Source organism: Columba livia, chromosome 1 (assembly GCF_036013475.1).
Source record: "Columba livia isolate bColLiv1 breed racing homer chromosome 1, bColLiv1.pat.W.v2, whole genome shotgun sequence".
NCBI lineage: Eukaryota > Metazoa > Chordata > Aves > Columbiformes > Columbidae > Columba > Columba livia.
Genome location: NC_088602.1, coordinates 129,806,971 through 129,828,301, shown reverse-complemented (window position 1 = coordinate 129,828,301; position 21,331 = coordinate 129,806,971). Strand labels below are relative to the sequence as shown.

Here is a 21,331-nt window from a genome sequence, read left to right as displayed (position 1 = left end):
CAAACGAACAGTTCCTTCATTGGCTTGATTTAGAATAGAGTAGTTCTAGTTGGAAGAGACCTACAATGATCATGTAGTCCAGCTGCCTGACCATTTCAGGGCTCACCAAAAGTTAAAGCATATTGTTAAAGGCATTTTCCAAATGGCTCTTAAACATTGACAGACTTGGGGCATCAACCACCTCTCTAGGAAGCCTGTTCCCATGTTTGACAACCCTCTCAATAAAGAAATGTTTCCTAATGTTCACTCTAAACCTCTCCTGATGCAGCTTTGAACCATTCCCACTTATCCTATCATTGGATCCCAGTGAGAAGAGGTCAGCACCTCCCTCTCCATGTCCCCTTCTCAGGAAGCTGCAGAAAGCAATGAGGCATTCAAGTACCATCACATCCTTCTTAAATTGTGAGGCTGAGAACTCCACACAGTGCTCAAGGTGAGGCTACACCAACACTGAATACAGCAGGACAATCACCTCTTTTGACCAGCTGGTTATGCTGAATTTAATGCACCCCAGGATGCTCTTTGTCTTCGTGGCTGCAAGGCCACACACTGCTATTGACCAGTACCCACATGTCCCTTTCTGCAGGACTGCTCTCCAGCCACTCCTTTCCCAGTTTATACTTGTTACTTGTGTTATTTCATCCCAGTTGCAGAATCTGGCATTTGTTCTCTTAAATTTCATGCTATTGATATTTGCCCAATGCTCCAGTCTATCCAGATCTCCCTGGAAGGCCTCTTTTCCCTTCAAGAGAGTTAACAGCACTCCCCAGTTTGGTATCATCAGCAAACTTGCTGGTGGTGCATTCAACTCCTGCATTGAGATAATTGATAAATATATTGAACAGCACTGGCCCTAGAATTGGGCCCTGAGGAACACTGCTGCTGACCAGTTGCCAGCCAGATATAGCCCCATTCACTACAAACCTTTGAGCCCTGCCCTTCAGCCAGTTCTTCACTCAGCTTACCATGAACCTGCTCATCCCACAGCTGGTCAGCTTTTCCAGAAGGATTCTGTGAGGGACAGTATCAAAAACCTTATTAAGGTGCAGAAAAACTACATCCACCACCTCCCCTTCACCCACAAGGCAAGTAACCTTATCATAGAAAAATATCAAATTAGTTAGACAGGACTTTCCCTTTTGAGCCCATGTTGACTGTGCCTGATGGTTGCATTGTTCTTTGAATGCCTTTCAATAGCACCCAGTATGATCTTCTCCATAATTTTTCCAGGTACTGAGGTCAGCCTAACATATCTGTAGTTTCTTGGGTCTTCCCTCATGTGCTTCTTGTAAATTAGAATAATATTGGTTACCTTCTGGTGTGCGGGGACCTCCCCAGATTCCCAAGACCTTTGGTAGATGGTTGAGAAGGGTCCTGCCATAACATCTGCTCCTTGAGTACACTGGGATGAATCCCATCAGGACCCATGGACTTGTGAACATTCAGCTGATCCCTTACAATTTCAGTTTTCTCAAATGGCAAGCACTGTTCCCACAGTCCTGGTCCTCTGACTCAGAGGACTAGGCAGCCCAAAGTCTATCAGTATTATTAAAGACTGAAGCAAAAAGGCAATGAATGCCTCTGCTTTTTCTTCATCCCTATTTGTCAGGTCACTATCTTCAACAAGTGTCAGTCCAATGCTTTCCTTAGACCTTCTTTTGCTATTACCCTACTTAAAATCTTTTAAAACCTTTTTTTTCTTACCTGTAGAGTTGGCTGGCTGATGAGTTGACAGAGTGTGACGTCTTTCATATGTCTTCCCGTTTATTTCAGCTGCAGGTTAGAGAAAACCCACAATTAACTCCAACAGACATAATTTTTAATTGAATCTAAACAAAATCTTAATGATTTATGGAAGCTTTCAAATGAGTAGTACTTTTTAGATGTTGTCATGTTCGTTTATTCTACCAGCAGAATGGAAGGGGCCCAGCCCCTTGTACTATGTATATTTTAGACTCCTTACTTTTCCCTGTGAATATCCTTAGTCACTGTCATGTAAGAAGTGTCAAGCATTTTCTAGATGCAGTCTGTCCTGCTGTGACCCAACATATGAAGATAGGCTAGTACCCTAGAAATCATTTTTGGACAAAGGATTCTGGGGTCTAACAATTGTCAAAGCAGTCTGCATTGCAAGGGAGACTAAGTAAACTACTGTTTCTTTTTAATATAGGAAGTAGGCATTCACTTAACAGTTGGTATTGCAGTAATATCCAGAGTTAACAGCTGCTGGAAACCTACCTGTCTGTGCACATAATGAGAATTTTTTGTGATCTTCTTGTGAAGTTCACTCATATGAAAAATCTCATGAGTTCCAAGAGTGGGGCTTGTTCCTGGAATCATTATTTGCAGATGTGGTCCCACTGAAACCAAAGGCTTTATTATCATGAATAAGGATGTACAGGATAAGTTTCCTTCTTTGGGGCTCAAACATGTCAGACACTTTATTTGATAAGAGGAATCTTCTTCTGAAATTTTACTAATGAACGTTCTTCAAAGATAAAGGAGTTTGGAGTCTTCTTGTTAAATGCATGTTTTCTAACTACTTTTTTTTCGCTGGGGGATATTTTTGTATAACAAGGGATTTACTCATATTCAAATATATATGATTGGCCATTGCCAGAGGCAATTGTATTTCATGTCTGCATAATGATCTGATAATTTAGGACAAATCCTCTTTATAATGGAAGCAGAGGAGTGTGAGAAATGCGTGCACTCTCATTCCAGTGCACAAAACCCAGGTATATTGCATTTTCAGTGGTTATCTGTCTATTTAATTATTCAGCAATTAGAAACAGTGAAGAAAAGCTGAGTGTCAGAGAAGGCACTTAATGAATTTCACTTCAGCTGTCTTCTTACCTTGTGATTGCAGTGCTTGCATAAGATGTGGTCATATGAGATGTGTGACATTGATTTTTTTTTTTTAATAACCTGGATGTGGTCATATGAGATGCATGACAAATTGATTTTTTAATAACCTGGTGAGCGTGCTTCTGTTGTGTGGTGTAATGAATTATTATCTTTAATGACTAAAGGAATATTAGTACCCAAGTTGGACCCATGTTAAATTTTTGAGATGATAGACTGATTTACCTTCAGAACGTAAATGTTGAATTAGGTTAGTTTTGGTTTGTTCTGATTTATGTTTTCCTCCACTTTTTTTTTGATTCTCAGATATGAAAGTAGTAGAGGTAGTATTAGTTTTTACTGCTTGCCTTGAAGGTGGATTCCATCCAGCTGGTTGTAGTTCACACAGCCAGCTGCTGCATTTGTGCTGCAAGTTATAACAATTGCCATCCGTGGCAGCTATGAATTTTGCAAAAATATTTTTAATTGTGTTTGTGAACTGTAAATGTGTTCTTTGCAGGTTGGATTTCCAAATTAATATTTAGCTATAAAAGTTACAGGTTTCATATGAACCTCTTATTCCTTTTTAATAGCTCTCGCTAGGTTGTCATTTTGGGCTTTTTTTTTGCTTTTTTTTTTTGCTTTTTTTCTTTTTCCAGCTTTTGGTGCCATAGAATGGTGAAATAAAAGACTGATGAGAGCAAAGTGTATCAAATGTATTTATATAGCATCATAAAAGAAATCTTTTATTTTTTATATTTGTGGCAACTCATGACAGCATACGATAGTTTTATAGGTGTTTTTCCCCTTTTCTTCTACCAGTGTAGAAAGTTTTCATTTAAGGTCATCTGCGTGTGAAACACTTTTCATAGAGAGAAGGTTTCAGACCATGTCTTTGTGGATGTGGAAGAGGGGGAGCTTTGCTACTTCATGTATCAAGTCATATATTGCAGTTACCCACTTCATGATACCTTTAAAATGGTGTGATTTATTAATTTGTGGAGTGGAACAAAAGATTTTTATTTTTTCCCCTAGTAATTACAGGGATTATCACACTGATTTTTCTTGCAGTGGTTATTTCTTTACTTCATTGTTGCCATATGTTTCAACTTCAGTATCTCAAAACGTTTCCATTAAAGATAATGTAAAAAATTACTTAGTTCCTTCCAGAATGAGCATAGATTTCTGATTAGAGGAAAGACAATGGCTGGATTGGAACCAAAAGTATTGTGCTGAGAACTGTTGACTGCTCCTGTTTCTATGTACTAGCTTCCTAAAAGGCAGTTTCATTCTCTCTTACGCAAACCAGTCACCTAATGTGTGTTGAGGGGACAGAGGAATGAGGCAACATGCTTGTAGTATACTATTCCAGAAGGGAAATGGAAAGAGTTGGCTGCCACAGAGAAAGAAAAAACAGAATAATGGGGTAGAAGCAGAAGATTTGGGTGGTTTAAAAGAAAAGAGGAGGGAAAATATGAGGAAGAAAAGAAGGGGGTTGGGAAGAGGCTGAGAATGTGGAAGGAGAAGGGAAAGGGTCAACATCTTCCCTTTCCTGTTGTTTTCTTGAGATTGCTTCTCCAGGAAATAATGTAGATATCAGACCTTTAGCTTGCATTTAGTTGGTATGCCTTTAGGTTACAATTTCAAACTAGAAGCATCAAACACACATAATTTCTCCCTCCCACCCCTATAAAGCTTAATAAGAAAACAAAACCTACCATGCACTATAGCTGCATCCAGCATCCTCATTTGTTTCATGGTTTAAATACACTGACTGTTTTCATTTCAGCCTCCAGTTGTCTTTTGATTTGAAAAGTTGTGAAGGGATGAGTGATTGCTGGGTTGTGACTGAGGTTAGTTTTGCAAGTCTTGTGTCTCACAGCTCTACTCCAAGCCTCCAGACTCCTTCACCATTTTGTCTGCTTGTTCTCCCTTTCAGGTGCTGAGCTATGGCATTTCTAAAAGGCATGTGTATTTCAGTGATCTGTTTCCTTGTACCTGTATCTATGTGCCGTTTTTCACAGTTTGGTATTCTTACTGCCACAAAGTGGCCAGACTCAGTTATTCTTTTCTCATGTCAAACCCATTGCAGCATGAGAGAACAACTTTGTCTCTTCCCAATCTCCTCCTTCCTTCTTTCTTCAGCTTTGAACTCTCTGCACACACTGTTTACTTCTACCGTCCTATCAGCCAGTATTCACCAGTAGGGTTTGATACGAGTTATGTGGTATTTTGGTATAATTGTGGGGAACCGTTATTTACACTTGCTGTGCCAATGCTGTTGATGTATGTATAGAGGAAGACAGCATTTCTGCCTTAGTCCAAATCAGACACACAGACAGAAAGACAGTATACCTAATATTTATTTCTCTTTCAAAGTGTCACATAAATTTGTTGCCTTTAACATTGTTAGTACCACCTTCTTATTCAAGATGCATGGAAAAAAGACCAGGTAGAAAATCAAATGTAGTACTCTCTATTTTTTTTAAGAAAGCAAAGTTGTTTGCATAAAAGAAAGGGCTTTGTATACAGAGAGTATATGTTCATATGTCTAGTGTGATTTTAAGTGCAGAATTATCAATACAAGTGTATGTACAAATTCTGGTTTATGCACGAACTGTATTCAGTATTGCAGGCAAACTTTGAACACTTCAGGAAGGGAGAGCAGTAGTTGTCTCTACATTTCCTTCTTGGCTAGACTCCGCTGTAATTTCAGTTCTCCATTTCTTGCTGATAACCTTTACCTAAACATCTGAGAAGGATATTAAGAATTCACAGGAATTTAACTGGGAAAGCTCACGCTATGAAAGCATGTACCTTTTACTCAGTTCATGGAAGAAAAAGTGTCTACAAGGGACTTGTGTGCTTTCTTAGTGTCATTGCTGCTCATTGTGAATAATTTGTATGTAATTTAAACCCTATAGGTAAACACTTCTAAAGCATTTATGCTGAAAGGCAGCTGTTTGTTGGTGTGAAAAGAAAGAAATTGGACTGGATTTTTACAAAGTGGATGATAACCATGTGGCCCATACAGCTGTTAAAAAGGTTTAACCCCAGTCATTGTTATATATACCCACACTGCCTGGGGGGGCACGATCAGAGCCCCTGAAAAACAAGGAGCATGGTCTCTGTTTTTTGGGCAGCATTATAATGCTGGAAAGACAGGAAACTTTAGGTGAAGGGCTGCTTCAGCAAAGTGTTTTCCACCATGCCTGTTAAATCGGTCAGCCGTGGAGGTGGCCTTGTTCCAACAGTGGAGACAGAGTAGAAGCTGAAATGTCAGAGTCAGGTGGTAGCTTTTCAGATGTGACAGTGCAGCTACAAATCTAGTAAAACATCAGGGCTAACCTCCAGACCACCAGAAATAGGCTTTGGGAAGTGAAAGACAATCCTGTGACAAAGTTGAAAGGAATGGTTTGTACAGGCTGTTTTTCAAAAAGTTGAAAGCTGCTTTTTTTTCTCTTGCCCCCCTCCCTTTTTTGAATTAACAGGGCCTACCATCCTGAGATAGGGTGAAACACCTGTGAGGTAAGGAGATAGGAGATAATCTGGTACAGAGTCCACTGCTATTGTGCCTTTCTCCCTCTTTCTTCTCCTTAGTGACCAGAGCAGGTGGTAGGATTAGTGAAGTGTTTGGTAGCTTGCTTGAGAAGACATGTTGGGTGAGCATTTGAATTTTGACTAAAAGTTAACTGTGTGCTGTGAAGCACAGGATATACAAGGAAGATATAGTATGACCAAAAGACCACACACACCAATTCCTTCTCCTAATACTTTCAGGGTTTTGGCATCCTGGATTCTTAGCTTAGAGTTTGGTTGGTTGTTTTTTTTTTTTTTTTTTTTTTGTCTGTCATCTATGAAAAAATACCACTATCATTCTAAGAAAATGTAGATGTCTCAAACTGTGCCCAGGATTCAAGCTCCATTATTAACTGATGATCCTCAATTCCTCCCTGATTTTGCAGATTTACGGAATTCCTTCACGCTCAGGTCACCAAGGTCAGTCATGGCTCTGCAGTTTTCCAGCACTCATTGTCTACCACTTCTTTGACAGAAATTGCTGTTATTTCCATTTTCTTCATCTCCATAGGACTCTGCTGGTTTGGCTGAAATTGAGTTAATTTTCTTCATGCAGTTAGAATCTCTTCTTTTTCATAGCTAGCATGGTCACCGTTTGGATTTAGTTTGAGAATAATAAGATACCACCCTGGGATAGCATTAATGTTTTTCTTCAAGTAACTCTCCATTGGTTTTGAGTTAGCATGATGAGAATGTAAGAACTTACTGTAATCTTAGTTGTTGTCTGGGAGACCAACGTCTTTCTGGGCTCTCTGTCATCAGGTGTGAGGCAGCTAGGAAAGGGGGCATGGATAGGACAGACCTTGACTGACATCCAGGCTGATCAATGAAAGTATTCCATACCATTAGCGTCAAGTTTCATATATAACTGGAGTAAGCTTTTCCAGCTTGTGAGATCCATTCTGGTTCAGTTCAATTCTGTTAGTTTGGCCTTTTGCTGTTCTGTTGTTTTGCAGTTGGCCTTTGGGTCTTTCTGCCTTTTTGACTTTTTTTACCTCAGTCTCCTTGGGGTCAGCTGTTTGGGACCAGGATCCTCACTTCCTGTGACTGGCTACTAAGCATGGACAGAGTTTGTGAGGAATTGCATTCAGTATAACTTATTTTATATTTCATTTTTAATATATTAATAGCAGTAGTATATTAGTATTATTTTCTTACTTTGTTGAACTGTTTTTATCTCAATCCATGAGTTTCTCCCTTCCCTTTTGATTCCCTAAGCCTACTTGGCAGGGCGAGGAGGGGATGACCAGAGTGAGTGAGTGGCTGTCATGGTTTTGATTGCTAGCTGGGGTTAAAACTGTGACAAAGACAAAATACATTTTAAATTTAACCTCTCTGCAGGAGTCTGATCAAGCTGGATTCCTAATTCTGTTTCTCTTGACTGCTGGGTAAATGAGTTTTCCTTTCTCTTTTTTAGTTAGCCTTCCATGTTCTGAGTTGATCTCTCATCTGTGCAGGTATCATCTCTCCTTTCTTGATTTGTTATGTTATTGCAAGCCCACATTCACTGGCATTACTCATCACAAAGCATAGAGTTAGCTTAATTTAAAGAGAGATTTGCTTAAGGCAAAAGAAATTTAAAATATTCATTTCTTAATGCAGGGATTTTACTACATTTCATTAAGGCAAAACATGAAGACTAGAAGTAAGTAATACATAAATAGTTAGGAAAGGTCGGGGAAAAGCATGAGACATGTACAGTAAATAAATGTAAGTTTAGTTGCATTGCTGAATTGATTTTTTATGTTTAGGAAATTTTCAAGGAAAGTATTGGCTGAGATTTCTATGCATGGATGCCTAGTAAGGCACCTCAGCTCCAGGATTTGGGAAGCCAAGCTATCAGCCTGCAGCCTCAGCTTATGTTAGCTAGTGAGCAGTGCATCAGATCAAGAAGCCCTCTACTTTTTGGTGGCTAAAGAGGAAATGAAAAACAATTTGCAATGCGTTTGGCTTAAATTTTAAGAAAAACTGTCCCACTTGATACATTGATTTATGTTTAAATAAATAAATAAATAAATAGGCTCTCCATGTATACGTCATCAGCCGAGATTGCTATGCCACACTGGTGTTTTCCATTTTGGGAAGGTTATAATCTTGGTGTTCAAATTCAATATTCAGTTTACTGCCCAGTCTGACCAATGAAATCTGTCCGTATGGAACAGCTGCCAAGCCAGTTAACTCCTGTTCTGCTTCTGTGCACTGGAAAGCAATAATCACTGTGAATCAGTTCCAATTTGTTGTAGTTCACTTTATTTAATTTCTGTCCTCTCCTTCAATCTGTCAGTTTTATTACTAGATTGAATGTTAAGCCTAAGCTTCTTGGCAATATCCCAATTTTAAAGCTACATTTTTGTGAGAGTGGTGTAATTTTTTAAATAAATGATGAGGAAAACCAAAAACTCTCCAGTCTGAAAAGAAAATAATTCTGCTCTTAGATTAAGTGTACACTGCTTCCGCCAGAGAGCTTTGTCTTATTCTTTCTACAGCATAATTTTTCTGTCGTGTGGTTTATTTATTTGTCTGGTTTGGTTTGTGTGGGAGGTTGTTTTGGTTTTTGTGTTTTCACTCTGGCTCTTGCCAGTTTAGAATTGAGAATATATTTGTTTTAATTTTTTTAAGAGTTTGTAGCTCAGACAGGTAGAATTCTTAATCAGTAGCATACAGTATGTTAGCACAGAGTAATATATTTTATGGCATTTCGAACTATGTATTGCTAGAGCATTATTTCTCATTTTGATTGGTTTAGCCTCTCCATAGCTGCCATTAACATAATTTATGCATATCTAATTTTAATTATTAATGAAGCTGAGACCAGCCTCTCCTTATTGGAGTAAAGGACCAAGAAAGAGAGAAAGAGTGCTTGTTCAGCATACGCTTCCCTGGCACAGGACAGGTTTCATTTTGCTGGCATTTCACCTCTGAGTGCAGTGCAGGAGGGAGAGACTCAGCTTTCAGGGTTCATTGCTGTGGCTTATGTCACCCGTTCAATATAGAACAGAATTCTGCCAAGCGTCACAGTAATTCCTGTGTGAAAATAGATGCTGTGGTCTGCTTTCAGGCTGGCAGCTGCCGGCTTTGATGGATGGGCTTCAGCAGGGAGGCAGTCACATGACCTTCACATAAAACTGTCCAGTTCCCTGTAAAAGTTCTCTGTATTTTCAGTGACTGTCAGCAAATGAAGCCAAGCAGCTTTACATCATGAAAAGAGCAGGAAATAATCTGTGATACTATTTTGGTATGAATAAATTTCTGGTTTGTTTTTTAAGCTGCCAGCCTTCAAAAACTGGTAGTGATCACTTGTCTATGCTTAAAACAAATGTATTGTCTTCCACTGTTTTGGAGTGGTGAATTGCTGAGGTTATTGGGATTGCAGTTTTAACGGCTTATGGTTGACCAAAAATGTATCATACTGAGGTGATTTATTGGTCTTTATGCTGTGCCATCTAGTGCTTGAGCTTTATCTGTACTGGGAACAGGATGGCTAAAACTCTTGCTTCCCAAACCAAGGAAGGATCTTGTTTCTTTTCAAATATACTTTTGGCATTTAAGGAAAAGGCTTCTGTGTTCTCTTCAAAGAGATGCAACAAGCATGAAGAGACTGAGAAGACTGCTACAGTTTGTCTTAGGAATGAGTTGAACAATGGAATGACATGAGTCAAATAACACTGTAACAATGCAAAATAACGAAACTTGATAGAGAAGGGAGTTTCTCTTCATCTCGTTGCACAGCATGTGCAAGCTAGAAATGGTTGATGGCTGATGTGGGTGAGGCTCCACTAACTCAGGCTAAAGTCAGACTACTTCTTCATAAAATGCTACATGAGAATTTCCGTTTTCCTTTCATTTTAGTCAGCTCTACTTGAATATTTATTTATGGAGTGTTAGCATGCTGCAATGAGGAAGTTGTCTTGTGCATGGTGCCCCAGCTTGCTGCCCCAGGCAAGAATGAGTCTCTTCCCAGGAAGATAAATCTGTGATCTACTTGAATTTGATTGCTTTGTTGTTGTTTTTCTTTTTTTTTTAATCTGCACGTGTCAGTAACTTCCAAAGTCTTACATGTTTTCACATAGTTCTGAGCAATAGCACTTCTATTGCAACCTTGATATATTTTCTTTCTTAGCAAGAAAGCATGGACAGGTATGTCCATTCCCACTAGAACTTTACAGGTGATCACCTAAGTAAAGTCGTCCTGAGTTATTTTCTTAGCCAGCACTAAGCCTGGCAAAACAACCACAGGAAAGGAACCATTATATGCTGCACCTGCAAAACCACCTAAAATACATACCCACCAACAAAATACTATTGTCACTGGAGAACCCAGTGTCATTAATAAAAGCTGAGCCCTTGTGTAGAGCAGAATAGGTTTCTGCATTATCTAAAGTAGCTTTTTATTCTACTGCAAGGCCTAAAAGGAACAAATTTAGATCAGATATGTGGGTTTGTGCTTTCAGTTACACTTTCTAAGTAAAACAGTTGGTGCCCTCCTCTGTCAGTTCTGTAGCTTAAAGTTCATTCTTTCTACTTTCTTGTTGCAAAGCTAGATGTTGTAAGAATACGTGGTCATTTTCTGTTGTCTTTAACCAGGGTACAGCCACCTGACAATGTATTTAGCACAGCTGAGGTAATACTTGGCAATGCTTCATACTTGAAAAGTGATTGAAATTCTCTGAGTGCCGCAAAGCACCCATATTACAGCAAGCCCATGTTATGTAGATCAGCAATTCTGTATTCCTTTGGCTGTGTCTCTGTATTTGAAATGTGTGAGTTTAGCTGCCTTTGCTTTTGTCCAGCTGTTAACAGTAAGGTAATGTGTAACTTTTCCCTTTGGGTAGGTGTCAGGAATGTGCTAGGTAGATACTAGACCAAGACCTTGAAATACATGATTCCATTTCCAACACGGTCTTCCTTGCAAAAAATCCTCCAAGGGGCAAGGTCCTTCAGCTCAGTAGTTTCTAAAATGTGAAGAAAATAGGTAAATAACTACATTTTTGAAGCTGGGTTCATAAGAGTGATTATATATATATATATAAATATATATATTTTTTTTTTATTATTTTTTTTTTATGGCTCCCCAGAAATGTTTTCCCAAAAGTGATGAGCAGCAGTCAATCCTTGAAAAACAGCAGCTGAGCTAATGTGGTGAGGACTGTAATTCACACCTAGCTTTGTGTTCAGAACTGGGCAGTGGGATTGCTTGGATCACAGAATCACAGAATGGTTAGGGTTGGAAGGGACCTCTGGAGATAGAATCATAGAATCATTTCAATTGGAAGAGACCTTCAGGATCATCAAGTCCAACCATAACCTAACCTAACTCTAGCACTAAACCTTGTCCCTAAGAAACTAATCTAAATGCCTTTTAAGCACCTCCAGGGATGGTGACTCTACCACTTCCCTGGGCAGCCTGTTCCAATGCCTGACAACCCTTTCCATGAAGAATTTTTTCCTAATATCTAATTTAAACCTCCCCTGGTGCAACTTGAGGCCATTTCCTCTTGTCCTATGACTCGCTACCTGGGAGAAGAGACCATCATGCTCCATGCTACAACCTCCTTTCAGGTAGCTGTGGACAGCAGTAAGGGCTCCCCTTAACCTGCTTTTATCAAGCCCAAGCTCCCTCGGCCACTGCTTATAAGACTTGTGCTCCAGGCCCCTCACCAGCTTCATTGTCCTCCTCTGAACCTCTCTCTAGTACCTCAATGTCTTTCTTATGATGAGGGGCCCAAAACTGAACACATTATTTGAGGTGGAGCCTCACCAGTGCTGAGTACAGTGGGATGATCACTTTTCTAGTCCTGCTGGCCACACTATTCCTGATACAAGCCAGGATGAGCTGAGCCATTGATTCTACTGGGACGGCAGACCAAAGCACCTCATTAGCACTACCATCCGATGCTGGCATGTTGCCCTTGTGCTTCTGCTACACCTGATTTCCTCTCCCTCCCCTTTCAAATCTAGTTTAAAGCCCTCTGGTAAGGTGGATTGGGTAGGGGAGTGTTTCTCCTGCCACCCCAAGTCTGGACTTTCTTCCATTCATCCCTTTCCCTTGACCTGCCTTCTTCAGTCAGGCAAGGGGAGGATAAAGAAATCCCTTGATCTTCATTTCTTGCTGGCGGTCTTATCTGCCCCCAGGTGGCCAGAGCCCGATCCCTCCAGTCGATTTCCTTTTCCATCTAGTCCAATCCACCTGCTAAAACAGGTACACCTAAAGTAGATTGCACAGGAATGTTTCCAGGTCAGTTTTGAATGTCTCTAGAGAAGGAGTCTCCACAACCTCTCTGGGCAGCCTGTTCCAGTGCTCTGTCACTCTCAAAGAAGTTTTTCCTCATATTCAGGAAATGAATTCTGAACCCTGCTGCCAGTGGTAAGCTAGGGTCCTTGCCCGTCTTATCACCTCCTTCTTCTACTCTGATTTCTTCAAGTTTTGCATTGTGTATCTTTGCATTATGAAGAACTTAGTATGAAGAGAATCAGGAAAGCTGGCATCCTTCCCTCCTTTCTGTGACCCCACTGAAGTCAGCAGAAGCTATGCTATTGATTTTACAGCAGCCAGAATTTTATCCTTTCTATTTAAAAAAACGGTTTGTGCTCAGACTCTTTTACCACTTAATTTTCCCAGTATAGTCACACCTAAATGTTCTACCTGTAGTTTGTTGCTATTCAGGGAACAACGGGTCAGTATATTTTTCATTATGAGGAAATTTAGATATCTGTGGAGTGTTTTGAAGTCTTTGTCATCTGTGTGGTTTATTTTCGAGGCCTAGACATTTCAGATACATATGACAGATTTTCACACACATGCATGTACGGCAATGACAATGAGATCAAAAAGACTAGTTCAGAAATAAATAAATTTAGAATAGTGGATTTGAATGTACTACCCTCCTAAAATGGACTTCTGCCAGCTTCCCCTGCACAAAACACATTTGATCTCTGGATTAGGTGAGCCAAGACTTTAATTTAATCTGAAAGATTAGCCTAAATACTGTTTGGTTTACAATCTGTATTTATTAAGGACACTACTTTCTTCCTAACAAAAGTATTCGTTAAGGCTTCTTGCAGTTCTCAAAATCAGTGAAATGACTGCATTAATGTTAAGTGGAAGCCACTGCCAACTTTATTTAAGAAATACTTAAGCTTCGTTCAAACATTTCACCTTCTTAAAAGGACTGTTAGAGAATGACCTAATAAACCATCGTGCCCTAGAAATGTCTCTGGAATTTATAGAGGAAATAGCCTTTGAAAGTTCTTGCTGCAGCAGAGGAATCACCAAAAAAGGATTCATTTAGCCAGAAATTCTGAGCTGCGTCCATATAAATGTACTTGGACAGATCTAATTCTTGTCTAGTACAAAGCAAATTATGTATAACAAAGAATCCCAGCACATTTAATTTATGTTTGCCAGCCCTGCTTCATTTCTGACCTCCATGTTCCTTCAAAGTTTTATATAGTGTCAGCTGCTCAATTTGAATTCTCAATGGTCATTTTTAGTTTCCACGTTTTTTTGCAGAGGCTGCAGAAAAAATGGGAGAGCTGTCTCGATGATTCAGTTTAAACTTGGCTGTATATTTGCTGGCAAGTGGTTTAGTATGTGCACAAAAAAATCTCCATGGTCTAAGAATGAATGGAGAAATCTTTCAAATGGCTTTGTTAAACAACATAGAAAATTATTCAGAGTGGCAAGGCAGAAGAAACACTGCACAAAAATGTTGCTCTGTGTTTAGCAACTTGTCGTTCTTAAGGGTTTTCAACAGCAGGCTGGCTACACTGGTCAATAAAAAAAGAACCAAAAGACCTCTGAGTTGGTGTTCTGAGTCCATTAAGTCCACTTATAACACAGCACTGCCCCCCTCTCTCGTGTAAGTCTAGTTTTCAGCTGCCTCTTCTGAATCTAGGACATAGGTGCCCCATGCAACCCATTCTAGAAGCTTGCCTAGACTGTGCTATCAATCATTGTACAACCAGTGAGAAGTATCTTGCATTTTCTTCTTGTGTGGGGTGAGGGGAGGGGAATGAGGAATAAACCAAAAGTGACTGTACTTGGCTGAATGGTCTGCCACATGTGTGTCTATCCACATCTGTACTTTGGTTTTATACAACTTTGGGGCAATAGATTAAATATTTGTGGAAGTTAACATGCTTATAGAGTGATAATGAAGATGCTTTGCTTTGCTAGTTCAAAGTTTTTCTAGTTTTACAGGTCAAAGAAGGCAATACATCTAGCTCAGACTGTGAACTGACTAGTCTGAAGTCCTATGACACATCAGGAGACAAATTACAAATTGAGTCTAAGAATACCATGTGCCTGAGATAATTACTGTATAGCCTCTACCATGACATTTGAGTTGCATTTCTTTGCAGCAATTATGTTGTTTCTTTTGTGTTGCTTAAAAGTGTTCAGAGCAAGAATGACAATGTGACTAAGAAAGACCTCAGGTTTAAGTTGATGGCAAGCTGAATATGAGTCAGCAGTGTGCCCTGACAGCCAAAACGCCAAACGTGTCCTAGGGTGCATCAAACACCACATATCTAGCTGGTCAAGGGATGTTAATTGTCCCACGCTACACTGCACTGGTGTTGCCCCAGCTCAAGTACTGTGTGTAGTTTTGGGTGCCTCAATATAAGAAGGATGTCAGACTGTTACAGTATGTCCAGAGGAGGGTGACCAAAACAGCCTCAAGAGCAAGACTTAGGAGTGTCTGAGAGGTCACTTGCCTTGTTCAGCTTGGAAAATAGAAGGCTGAGGGGGACCTCGTCACAGACTACAACTTCCTCAAGGAGGGCAGTGGAGAGGAAGGTGATGGTCTCTCTCTGGTGACCCGTGATAGGATACAAGGGAAATGGAAGGGTTGCGTCATGGGAAGTTCACATTGGACATTAGGAAAAGGTTCTTCACTGAGAGAATGGTCAGTAGCTGGAACAGGCTCCTAGTCATATGGTTTAGGTTTAGGTGGTCCTTCAAGGAGCAGGGAGTTGGACTCAATGATCCTTATGAGTCTTTTTCCAACTCGAGATATTCTGTGATTCTGAAAGGATGCAACAAGAGATAAAAACTCTGCTCAAGACAGCATGAGACTCTCTAAAGTTCTGGAGCAATGGACTCTGCACAATAGGACACATTCCAAGGCACTGCCTGGAGGAAGTACCCTGATATACTGGAGTCTTCAGAACAGGCAGAGCCCCTGAAAGTAGATACAATCCAGGTCTTGGGCAAGAGAGTGCCTAGGAACAAGACAGTGTTGCGTGTCAGGGCTGCAATCATGGTTGAGTCACTAAGTCACCACAAAAAGAGCTGTGAGGGATATTGACAGATTGCCTTATGGCAGAGAAACAGGAGATTGGCAGGACCTTTGCAGAGCTCCTACAGAGGCAAGAGCCTAAGCCTGTCAATGCAAGAAAGAAGAGGCAACTCTGAGGCTGCTTTTGAATGACCAGTGGATGTGTACTCCCATATGAGCTGAAGGCATGTATCATAGCCAGGTGAATCTGAACCACACCTGAACCAGCGCCGAGAGTAAGTTGTGTGTGACACTTCGTTGGAGATGTCCTTCTACAGGGTACAGAAGCAGCCATCTACTGACCCGACTTGCAACCTCATGTGATCTGTTGCTTGCAGGGAGGTTGGACTGGGGCTGTTGCAGAGAGCACTGAGGAATGTCTGGACTCTGGTCTGTTACCCCTGGCCTGCTCATCTGTGCATGCACCAATGATGCTGTCAAGAACTTTGGCTTTTATAGTCATGGGCTCCCTCTTTAACAGAGAGTGTGGGGCAGAAACAGGGTGCCACAGAGGGGTGAGGCAAGAGCATGTTTTCCAACACACTTTCCAGCCTATCTAGGAGGCTTTGAGCCTAGGTTCGTCAGTGTATGGTGGCCAAAGCCTGAAGGGAAGAGGAGGCATAGGGAGCAGGAAGGAAGCATCTGATGAAACTGGTGAACACACTTTTGTTGGAGAGCTGCAATGGGGACAAACCAGGAGCTGGGGTTGGCCACAGCACAGGTAATAACCTCAGTGGCCAGGGCACATTCCCACAGCACTCCTGCTGAATAGGGAGGGCAGAGCAGGTGTGGTGACAACAGGGTCCACTGACTTTCCCAAACAAGGCAAAGTAGTGAATGGGGTCATGGTCCAGAGAGTCCAGTCAGGAGAAGAAGGAGATGAGGTCAGTGCGTCGGGCTGAGAGTGCATCCCTGTTCTAGGAGTTTAGTTAGCTAAATTAAAGTGTCTGAGGCCAAGTGTTTGCTGATAAGAACTGTTGGGAAGAGAGCTAGGAGCAAGGGCTTGTCTCTCATTTCCCTTGGGATCTGTTTTAAGCAGAGGCCTTGCCACTGGCTCCTGCCTGTGTAGCAGCTCTGTCTGTGACTGATCTTGTACTTGCACAATCTGGATCTTGACCCAGACCCAATGAATACACTGGCAATAGAAGGGAGACTAAGAAAAAGTGGACCTTCTGCCAAATGGGGCGGGGGACCTGGTGACAAAGGACACACATAGTGCCTTCCTTGCCTTGGCGTTTACTCGTGTAAGGTTTGCTCTTAGGCCTTAGGTCCCAAATTTGCATCGTGAGGAAGATCGCTGGATTAGGGAAAGAAGCACAAGTGTCTTCCCACAGCCTCATGTAGCAGAGATGGTGATGGCTACAGCGCCACAGAAAAACTTTCTGTTCCCTGAGCGTTGCTGACCTTACTTGTGTAAGGTTTGCTCTTAGGCCTCAGGTCCCGAACTTGGTGGCAAAATTGAGCGATGATGTGGAGCATTACCACAGTAGAACAAGACTATGCTGGGGACCAAAAGGCAAATGGGACAAACACAAGTCTGTTGGTCCACTGGAAATGTGGCCAAAAGTGCTGAGTGAACTGACCAAAGTCAGTGCACAGCTGCTCTCATCTTTGAGAGGTCATAGTGAACAGGGGACGTTCCCAATAATTTGAAGAGGCATATGGCACCTGCTCCCACCCTCGCCATTTCCCCCAAAAGGCAAGAAAGAGCCCCTAGAGAACCACAGGCTAGTCAGCCTAATCTCTGCCCCTGGGAAGATCGCAGAGCAAATCCACACAAAAACTACTTCCAGTTGTATGAAGGGCAAGAAACTGATTGGGAAAAGACAGCATAGATTTACCGAGGACAAATTATGCCCAGCCAACCTGACAGCTTTCTACAATTAGACAACTATTCACTTGAATGAGCAGAGAGCCGCGAGTGCTGTTCACCTGGACTTCAGCAAGCTCTTTGCCACAGTTTGCCGTAGTGACCATGTAGCCAAATGGTCGAGATATGGTTTGGGTAAGTGGAAGATAAGGTGGGTGAATAACTGCCTGGGACTAGTGAGCTTAAAGGGTTGTGATCAGCTGTTCAGATTAAGTGGCATCAAGTTTACTCTTTTCATTTCTTGGGGATTGACACTTGGGCCAATACCATTTAGTATCTGTTTCTTTTAAAGACCGCATGTTAAGAGACATGGTTATTCCATTTTTTTTTTGGTACTGAACCTGGACTGCTCTACCCAGTTTTGGGTTCACCAGTGGAAGAAGGATGTGGGCATACAGGATTCATTGAGATCTTTTGGGAGACTGGGATGCATGTCATACAAGGAGAATTTGAGATAATGGGATTATTGAGAAGAAGAGAGTTTAAGAGTATTTTGTTGGAATTTAGTATTGCAGACACTTACACAACTATCTCGTATGTCTTGAAATCAGAAGGATCGTCATGTTTGCACAACATTGAGTCTCAAGGCAGTAAGGATTAGGAACATGATGGCTTCTGTCAGCTTTTCCATTTCCCAAAACAAGTGCTGGCTTTTAATTGAGTTAATTTTGCACACTGCAAATTTGAGCTCAGTTAATATATGTCTGCAGGCATGTATAGACTTTTGAGATGCTTCTGCTGATTCCAATTTTTAAAAAATCTTTAAATGGAAAATGTCCCAAATGAAGACATTTCAGCTTGCAGGCAAGTTTTATGCAAATTAGTCAGAAGGCACAAATGACTGTTCTGCATTGTTGGTGATCTTGGCAAGCTAGGAATAATGTTGAGAATGGCTCATGTCTGAGGAGATCTGTGGAACATACCACCTTCTGGTTACAACACTGTCTTTGGCCTATGTGTAGGAGCTGTTGCAGTCAGATGGTAGTTTGGCTGGATCAGACTGATGTTTTTAGTAGACATGGAACAGGACAGGTACAATACTTACCATATAATCAGTTTAGCAGATGTGCATTAACTGCTTGATGAAAGAATATTGCAAAGGCTCAGTTACAGTGCTTGTTTAGCAAGGAAGATATAATTAATAATGTCATTGCATAAAAGTCAGCTGTTCAGTAGTCATGCTAGCTGCCAAATGTTACATGATGCAGATTCAGAAATATTTCATCCATCTGACAATGCTTTCAAATAATTCTGGCAAGGTTTGTATTTCTATTTTAAACTGAGTAAAGGGAAATTGCTCTCATTCCCTCAGTGCTAAGGATGGTGCAAGCCTTGCCCTGCCTACTTTTAGAGAAACAGGCAAGGGAAAGAAAAGTATTAGAGGTCATCACAGAGGCTTAATTTAGTGTCTAAAATGTACTAGACATAAGCCAGAGTGATTCTCATGGTCTTTTTTTAGGGGAATTAAGTGGTGCATCTCAGGGTCAAATACTGTGTGCCTCCAGGAAGCATTCCACAAAAATTTGGGAAGTAAAACTATCACTTCGCACTGATAAATCATTGGAATTTTCATTTTACACCTTCCATTAATGCTGTGAAACAAATGAGTGTTATTTTCAATTAGATACTGCTACTTTTCTGAGCTAAGTGTTGAAGGTTTATTTATGCAACCTTGAACAGGGTCTTTCAACACAGGGTCTTTCATCTATGTGCCCCTTTTTTCTTCTCACACATGTTGAACCTGTGCAATCTACAGTATTCTCTTGGTTAATAATGGTATAATGGAACCATCCACTGGAGTTTTCCATTTTCTTTCACTTCTGTTTCTGACTATACCTGTAATCATAGCTTTTATACTGCTTCCTGTGGCCGCAATCAATTATTTAATATCAGACATATGAGTTACACAAGTGAGATACCTTAAATAGTAAAATGATACATCTAACAACGACACAAATGCAGGAATTCTACAAAAGCAAATATTTATTTCATTGTTTTGGTTCTCACTCTGAAGTACAAGCTTTGTAGCCCCTTATGAAATCTCACCCAAGTATTCCCTACCACTAGGTTTTTGAGGTTCAGAGTCTGTGTGATCAAAATCAGTCATGTTTTTGCATGTAAAAGACAGTGTTTCATGCTCTTATTTATTTGCATATGGGGAGCAACTCTTTCTGCTTAATACAGGCTCTGGAATAGATATATTAAAAAACAAAACGAAAAAATGGAATTAGCAAGAATGTTTGTGGTTTGGGGAAGAAGGAAGAACTTACACTTGATTGGTGAGTGAACTGAATGCTAACTTGTGGAAATGCTAGTGTTTCCAGATCATTTGCTTTGCCTGTGTTTTAAAGGACAGGCAGTAACTTTTGAGGTAGGACTACAAAATCATCACAGTTATATCTGGGGCAAAAAAAAGAAGGGCAAACTGTTGTGCAGTGTCTAGAAGAACAGCATGGAATTATGTCTTTACTCTTATTCCCAGGTTGTTGCTCTTTATGGAAATATTTTTTCTTGTTTGTTAGAGCGGAGTGAATTTGTGTGTGATATTCATTTTATGCTGCTATTTTGAACATGGTATGAAGGGATATTGTTCCATTCTTACTGCAGTGCAAATCATTGTAGCATCTGATCTGTTATCTTTGTGCCCTTCCAACACAACTACTACTGGAGTTGGGCTTTTTTCAAATAAAGAAGAAAGTGAAAATAATTTTTATTCTTTGAAAATGAGAATAACTTGAAAGAATATGGACAACATAAAGAATTACTAAAACTTCCTCATGCTTTGGCAAGAGAGTCCTCTCCAGTTTTTGCTAGTTGTTAACAGTCTACATTCTAAGCTGAAGGAGGGGGGAATAAAGGTGGACACCTTTTAATTTAACTCCTTTTACCTCCTTTTGAAAACGTAAACCTGTTTGAAATCTTGACAACCTATTTTATGATTATAATATCTGAAAATGCAAGTTAAATAAAAATAGTCAAAGAGTAGATACTTGCTGTCAATTTCTGCAAAGAAGGCAAGCAAAAAACCTGGTGCAGGTCTTAGCAGCTGGAAGCAAAGCTGACTGAAAGCCTAAACCAGTTTTTGACTGCAGTAGCTTTAATTTCAGATTATTCATTTAGTTATTCTCAACATCTAGTTCATTCAGTACTGAAAAATAGTAGCTGAAAAAGAAGATAAACTTGCTTTACATTTTTGAACACATAAAGAAAATGGGGCGTTAGCATGTAAGAGCTACAGTTTCTATGTCTTTAAAGAGTTCAGTCATCAGAAATGTTCGGAACATTCACTACAGGTAATGCTTCCACTGCTAAATAAAGCATTTAATTATGACTATGGTTTGTCAGTTCACCATACAGCACACTAGACATAGTACTGTGTAACTAATAGTGTTGAAATGTTGTGTTGTGGCTTTTGACTGAGTTCAAATTTCTACTAAAACTTAGTTACCATGAATAATAAAAAAAGTCATAAAGAAAATAAAAACACATCATTCACTGCTTTCTAACATAGTGACAACAGCAATAAAAGACGACTGAGTGTATAAACACAGATTCTCTTCTGACCTGACAAAAAAATGCATTAAATATCTACGGAAGGAAGCTGAATGGAGGATACAAGAGCAATGCGGAGTTAAAATCCGTGACTTATTCAAAGTTGCTTGCTTTTGATTTAAATTATTATTAAAATTGGTTGTTTAAATAGCTGTGACTTAAATCAATCTGCTTTGACCCTGATGCATTAGAAAAACATTCTTGAGAA

At 40.3% G+C, this 21,331-nt stretch overlaps 1 protein-coding gene and 1 long non-coding RNA gene across 4 annotated transcripts in view; one reads left to right on the top strand and one right to left on the bottom strand.

The window, feature by feature from the left end:
- The window catches only part of TSPAN9 (tetraspanin 9), a 161,329-nt gene that overhangs the window by 114,594 nt on the left and 25,404 nt on the right, over positions 1-21,331 (top strand). The window lies entirely within an intron of this gene.
- On the bottom strand, positions 925-4,728 carry LOC110364165 (uncharacterized). The gene is made up of 3 exons (XR_002422739.2): positions 4,563-4,728; positions 1,705-1,773; positions 925-1,011 (listed from the first exon to the last, which is right to left on the bottom strand). It is a non-coding gene; the product is annotated as an uncharacterized LOC110364165 (long non-coding RNA).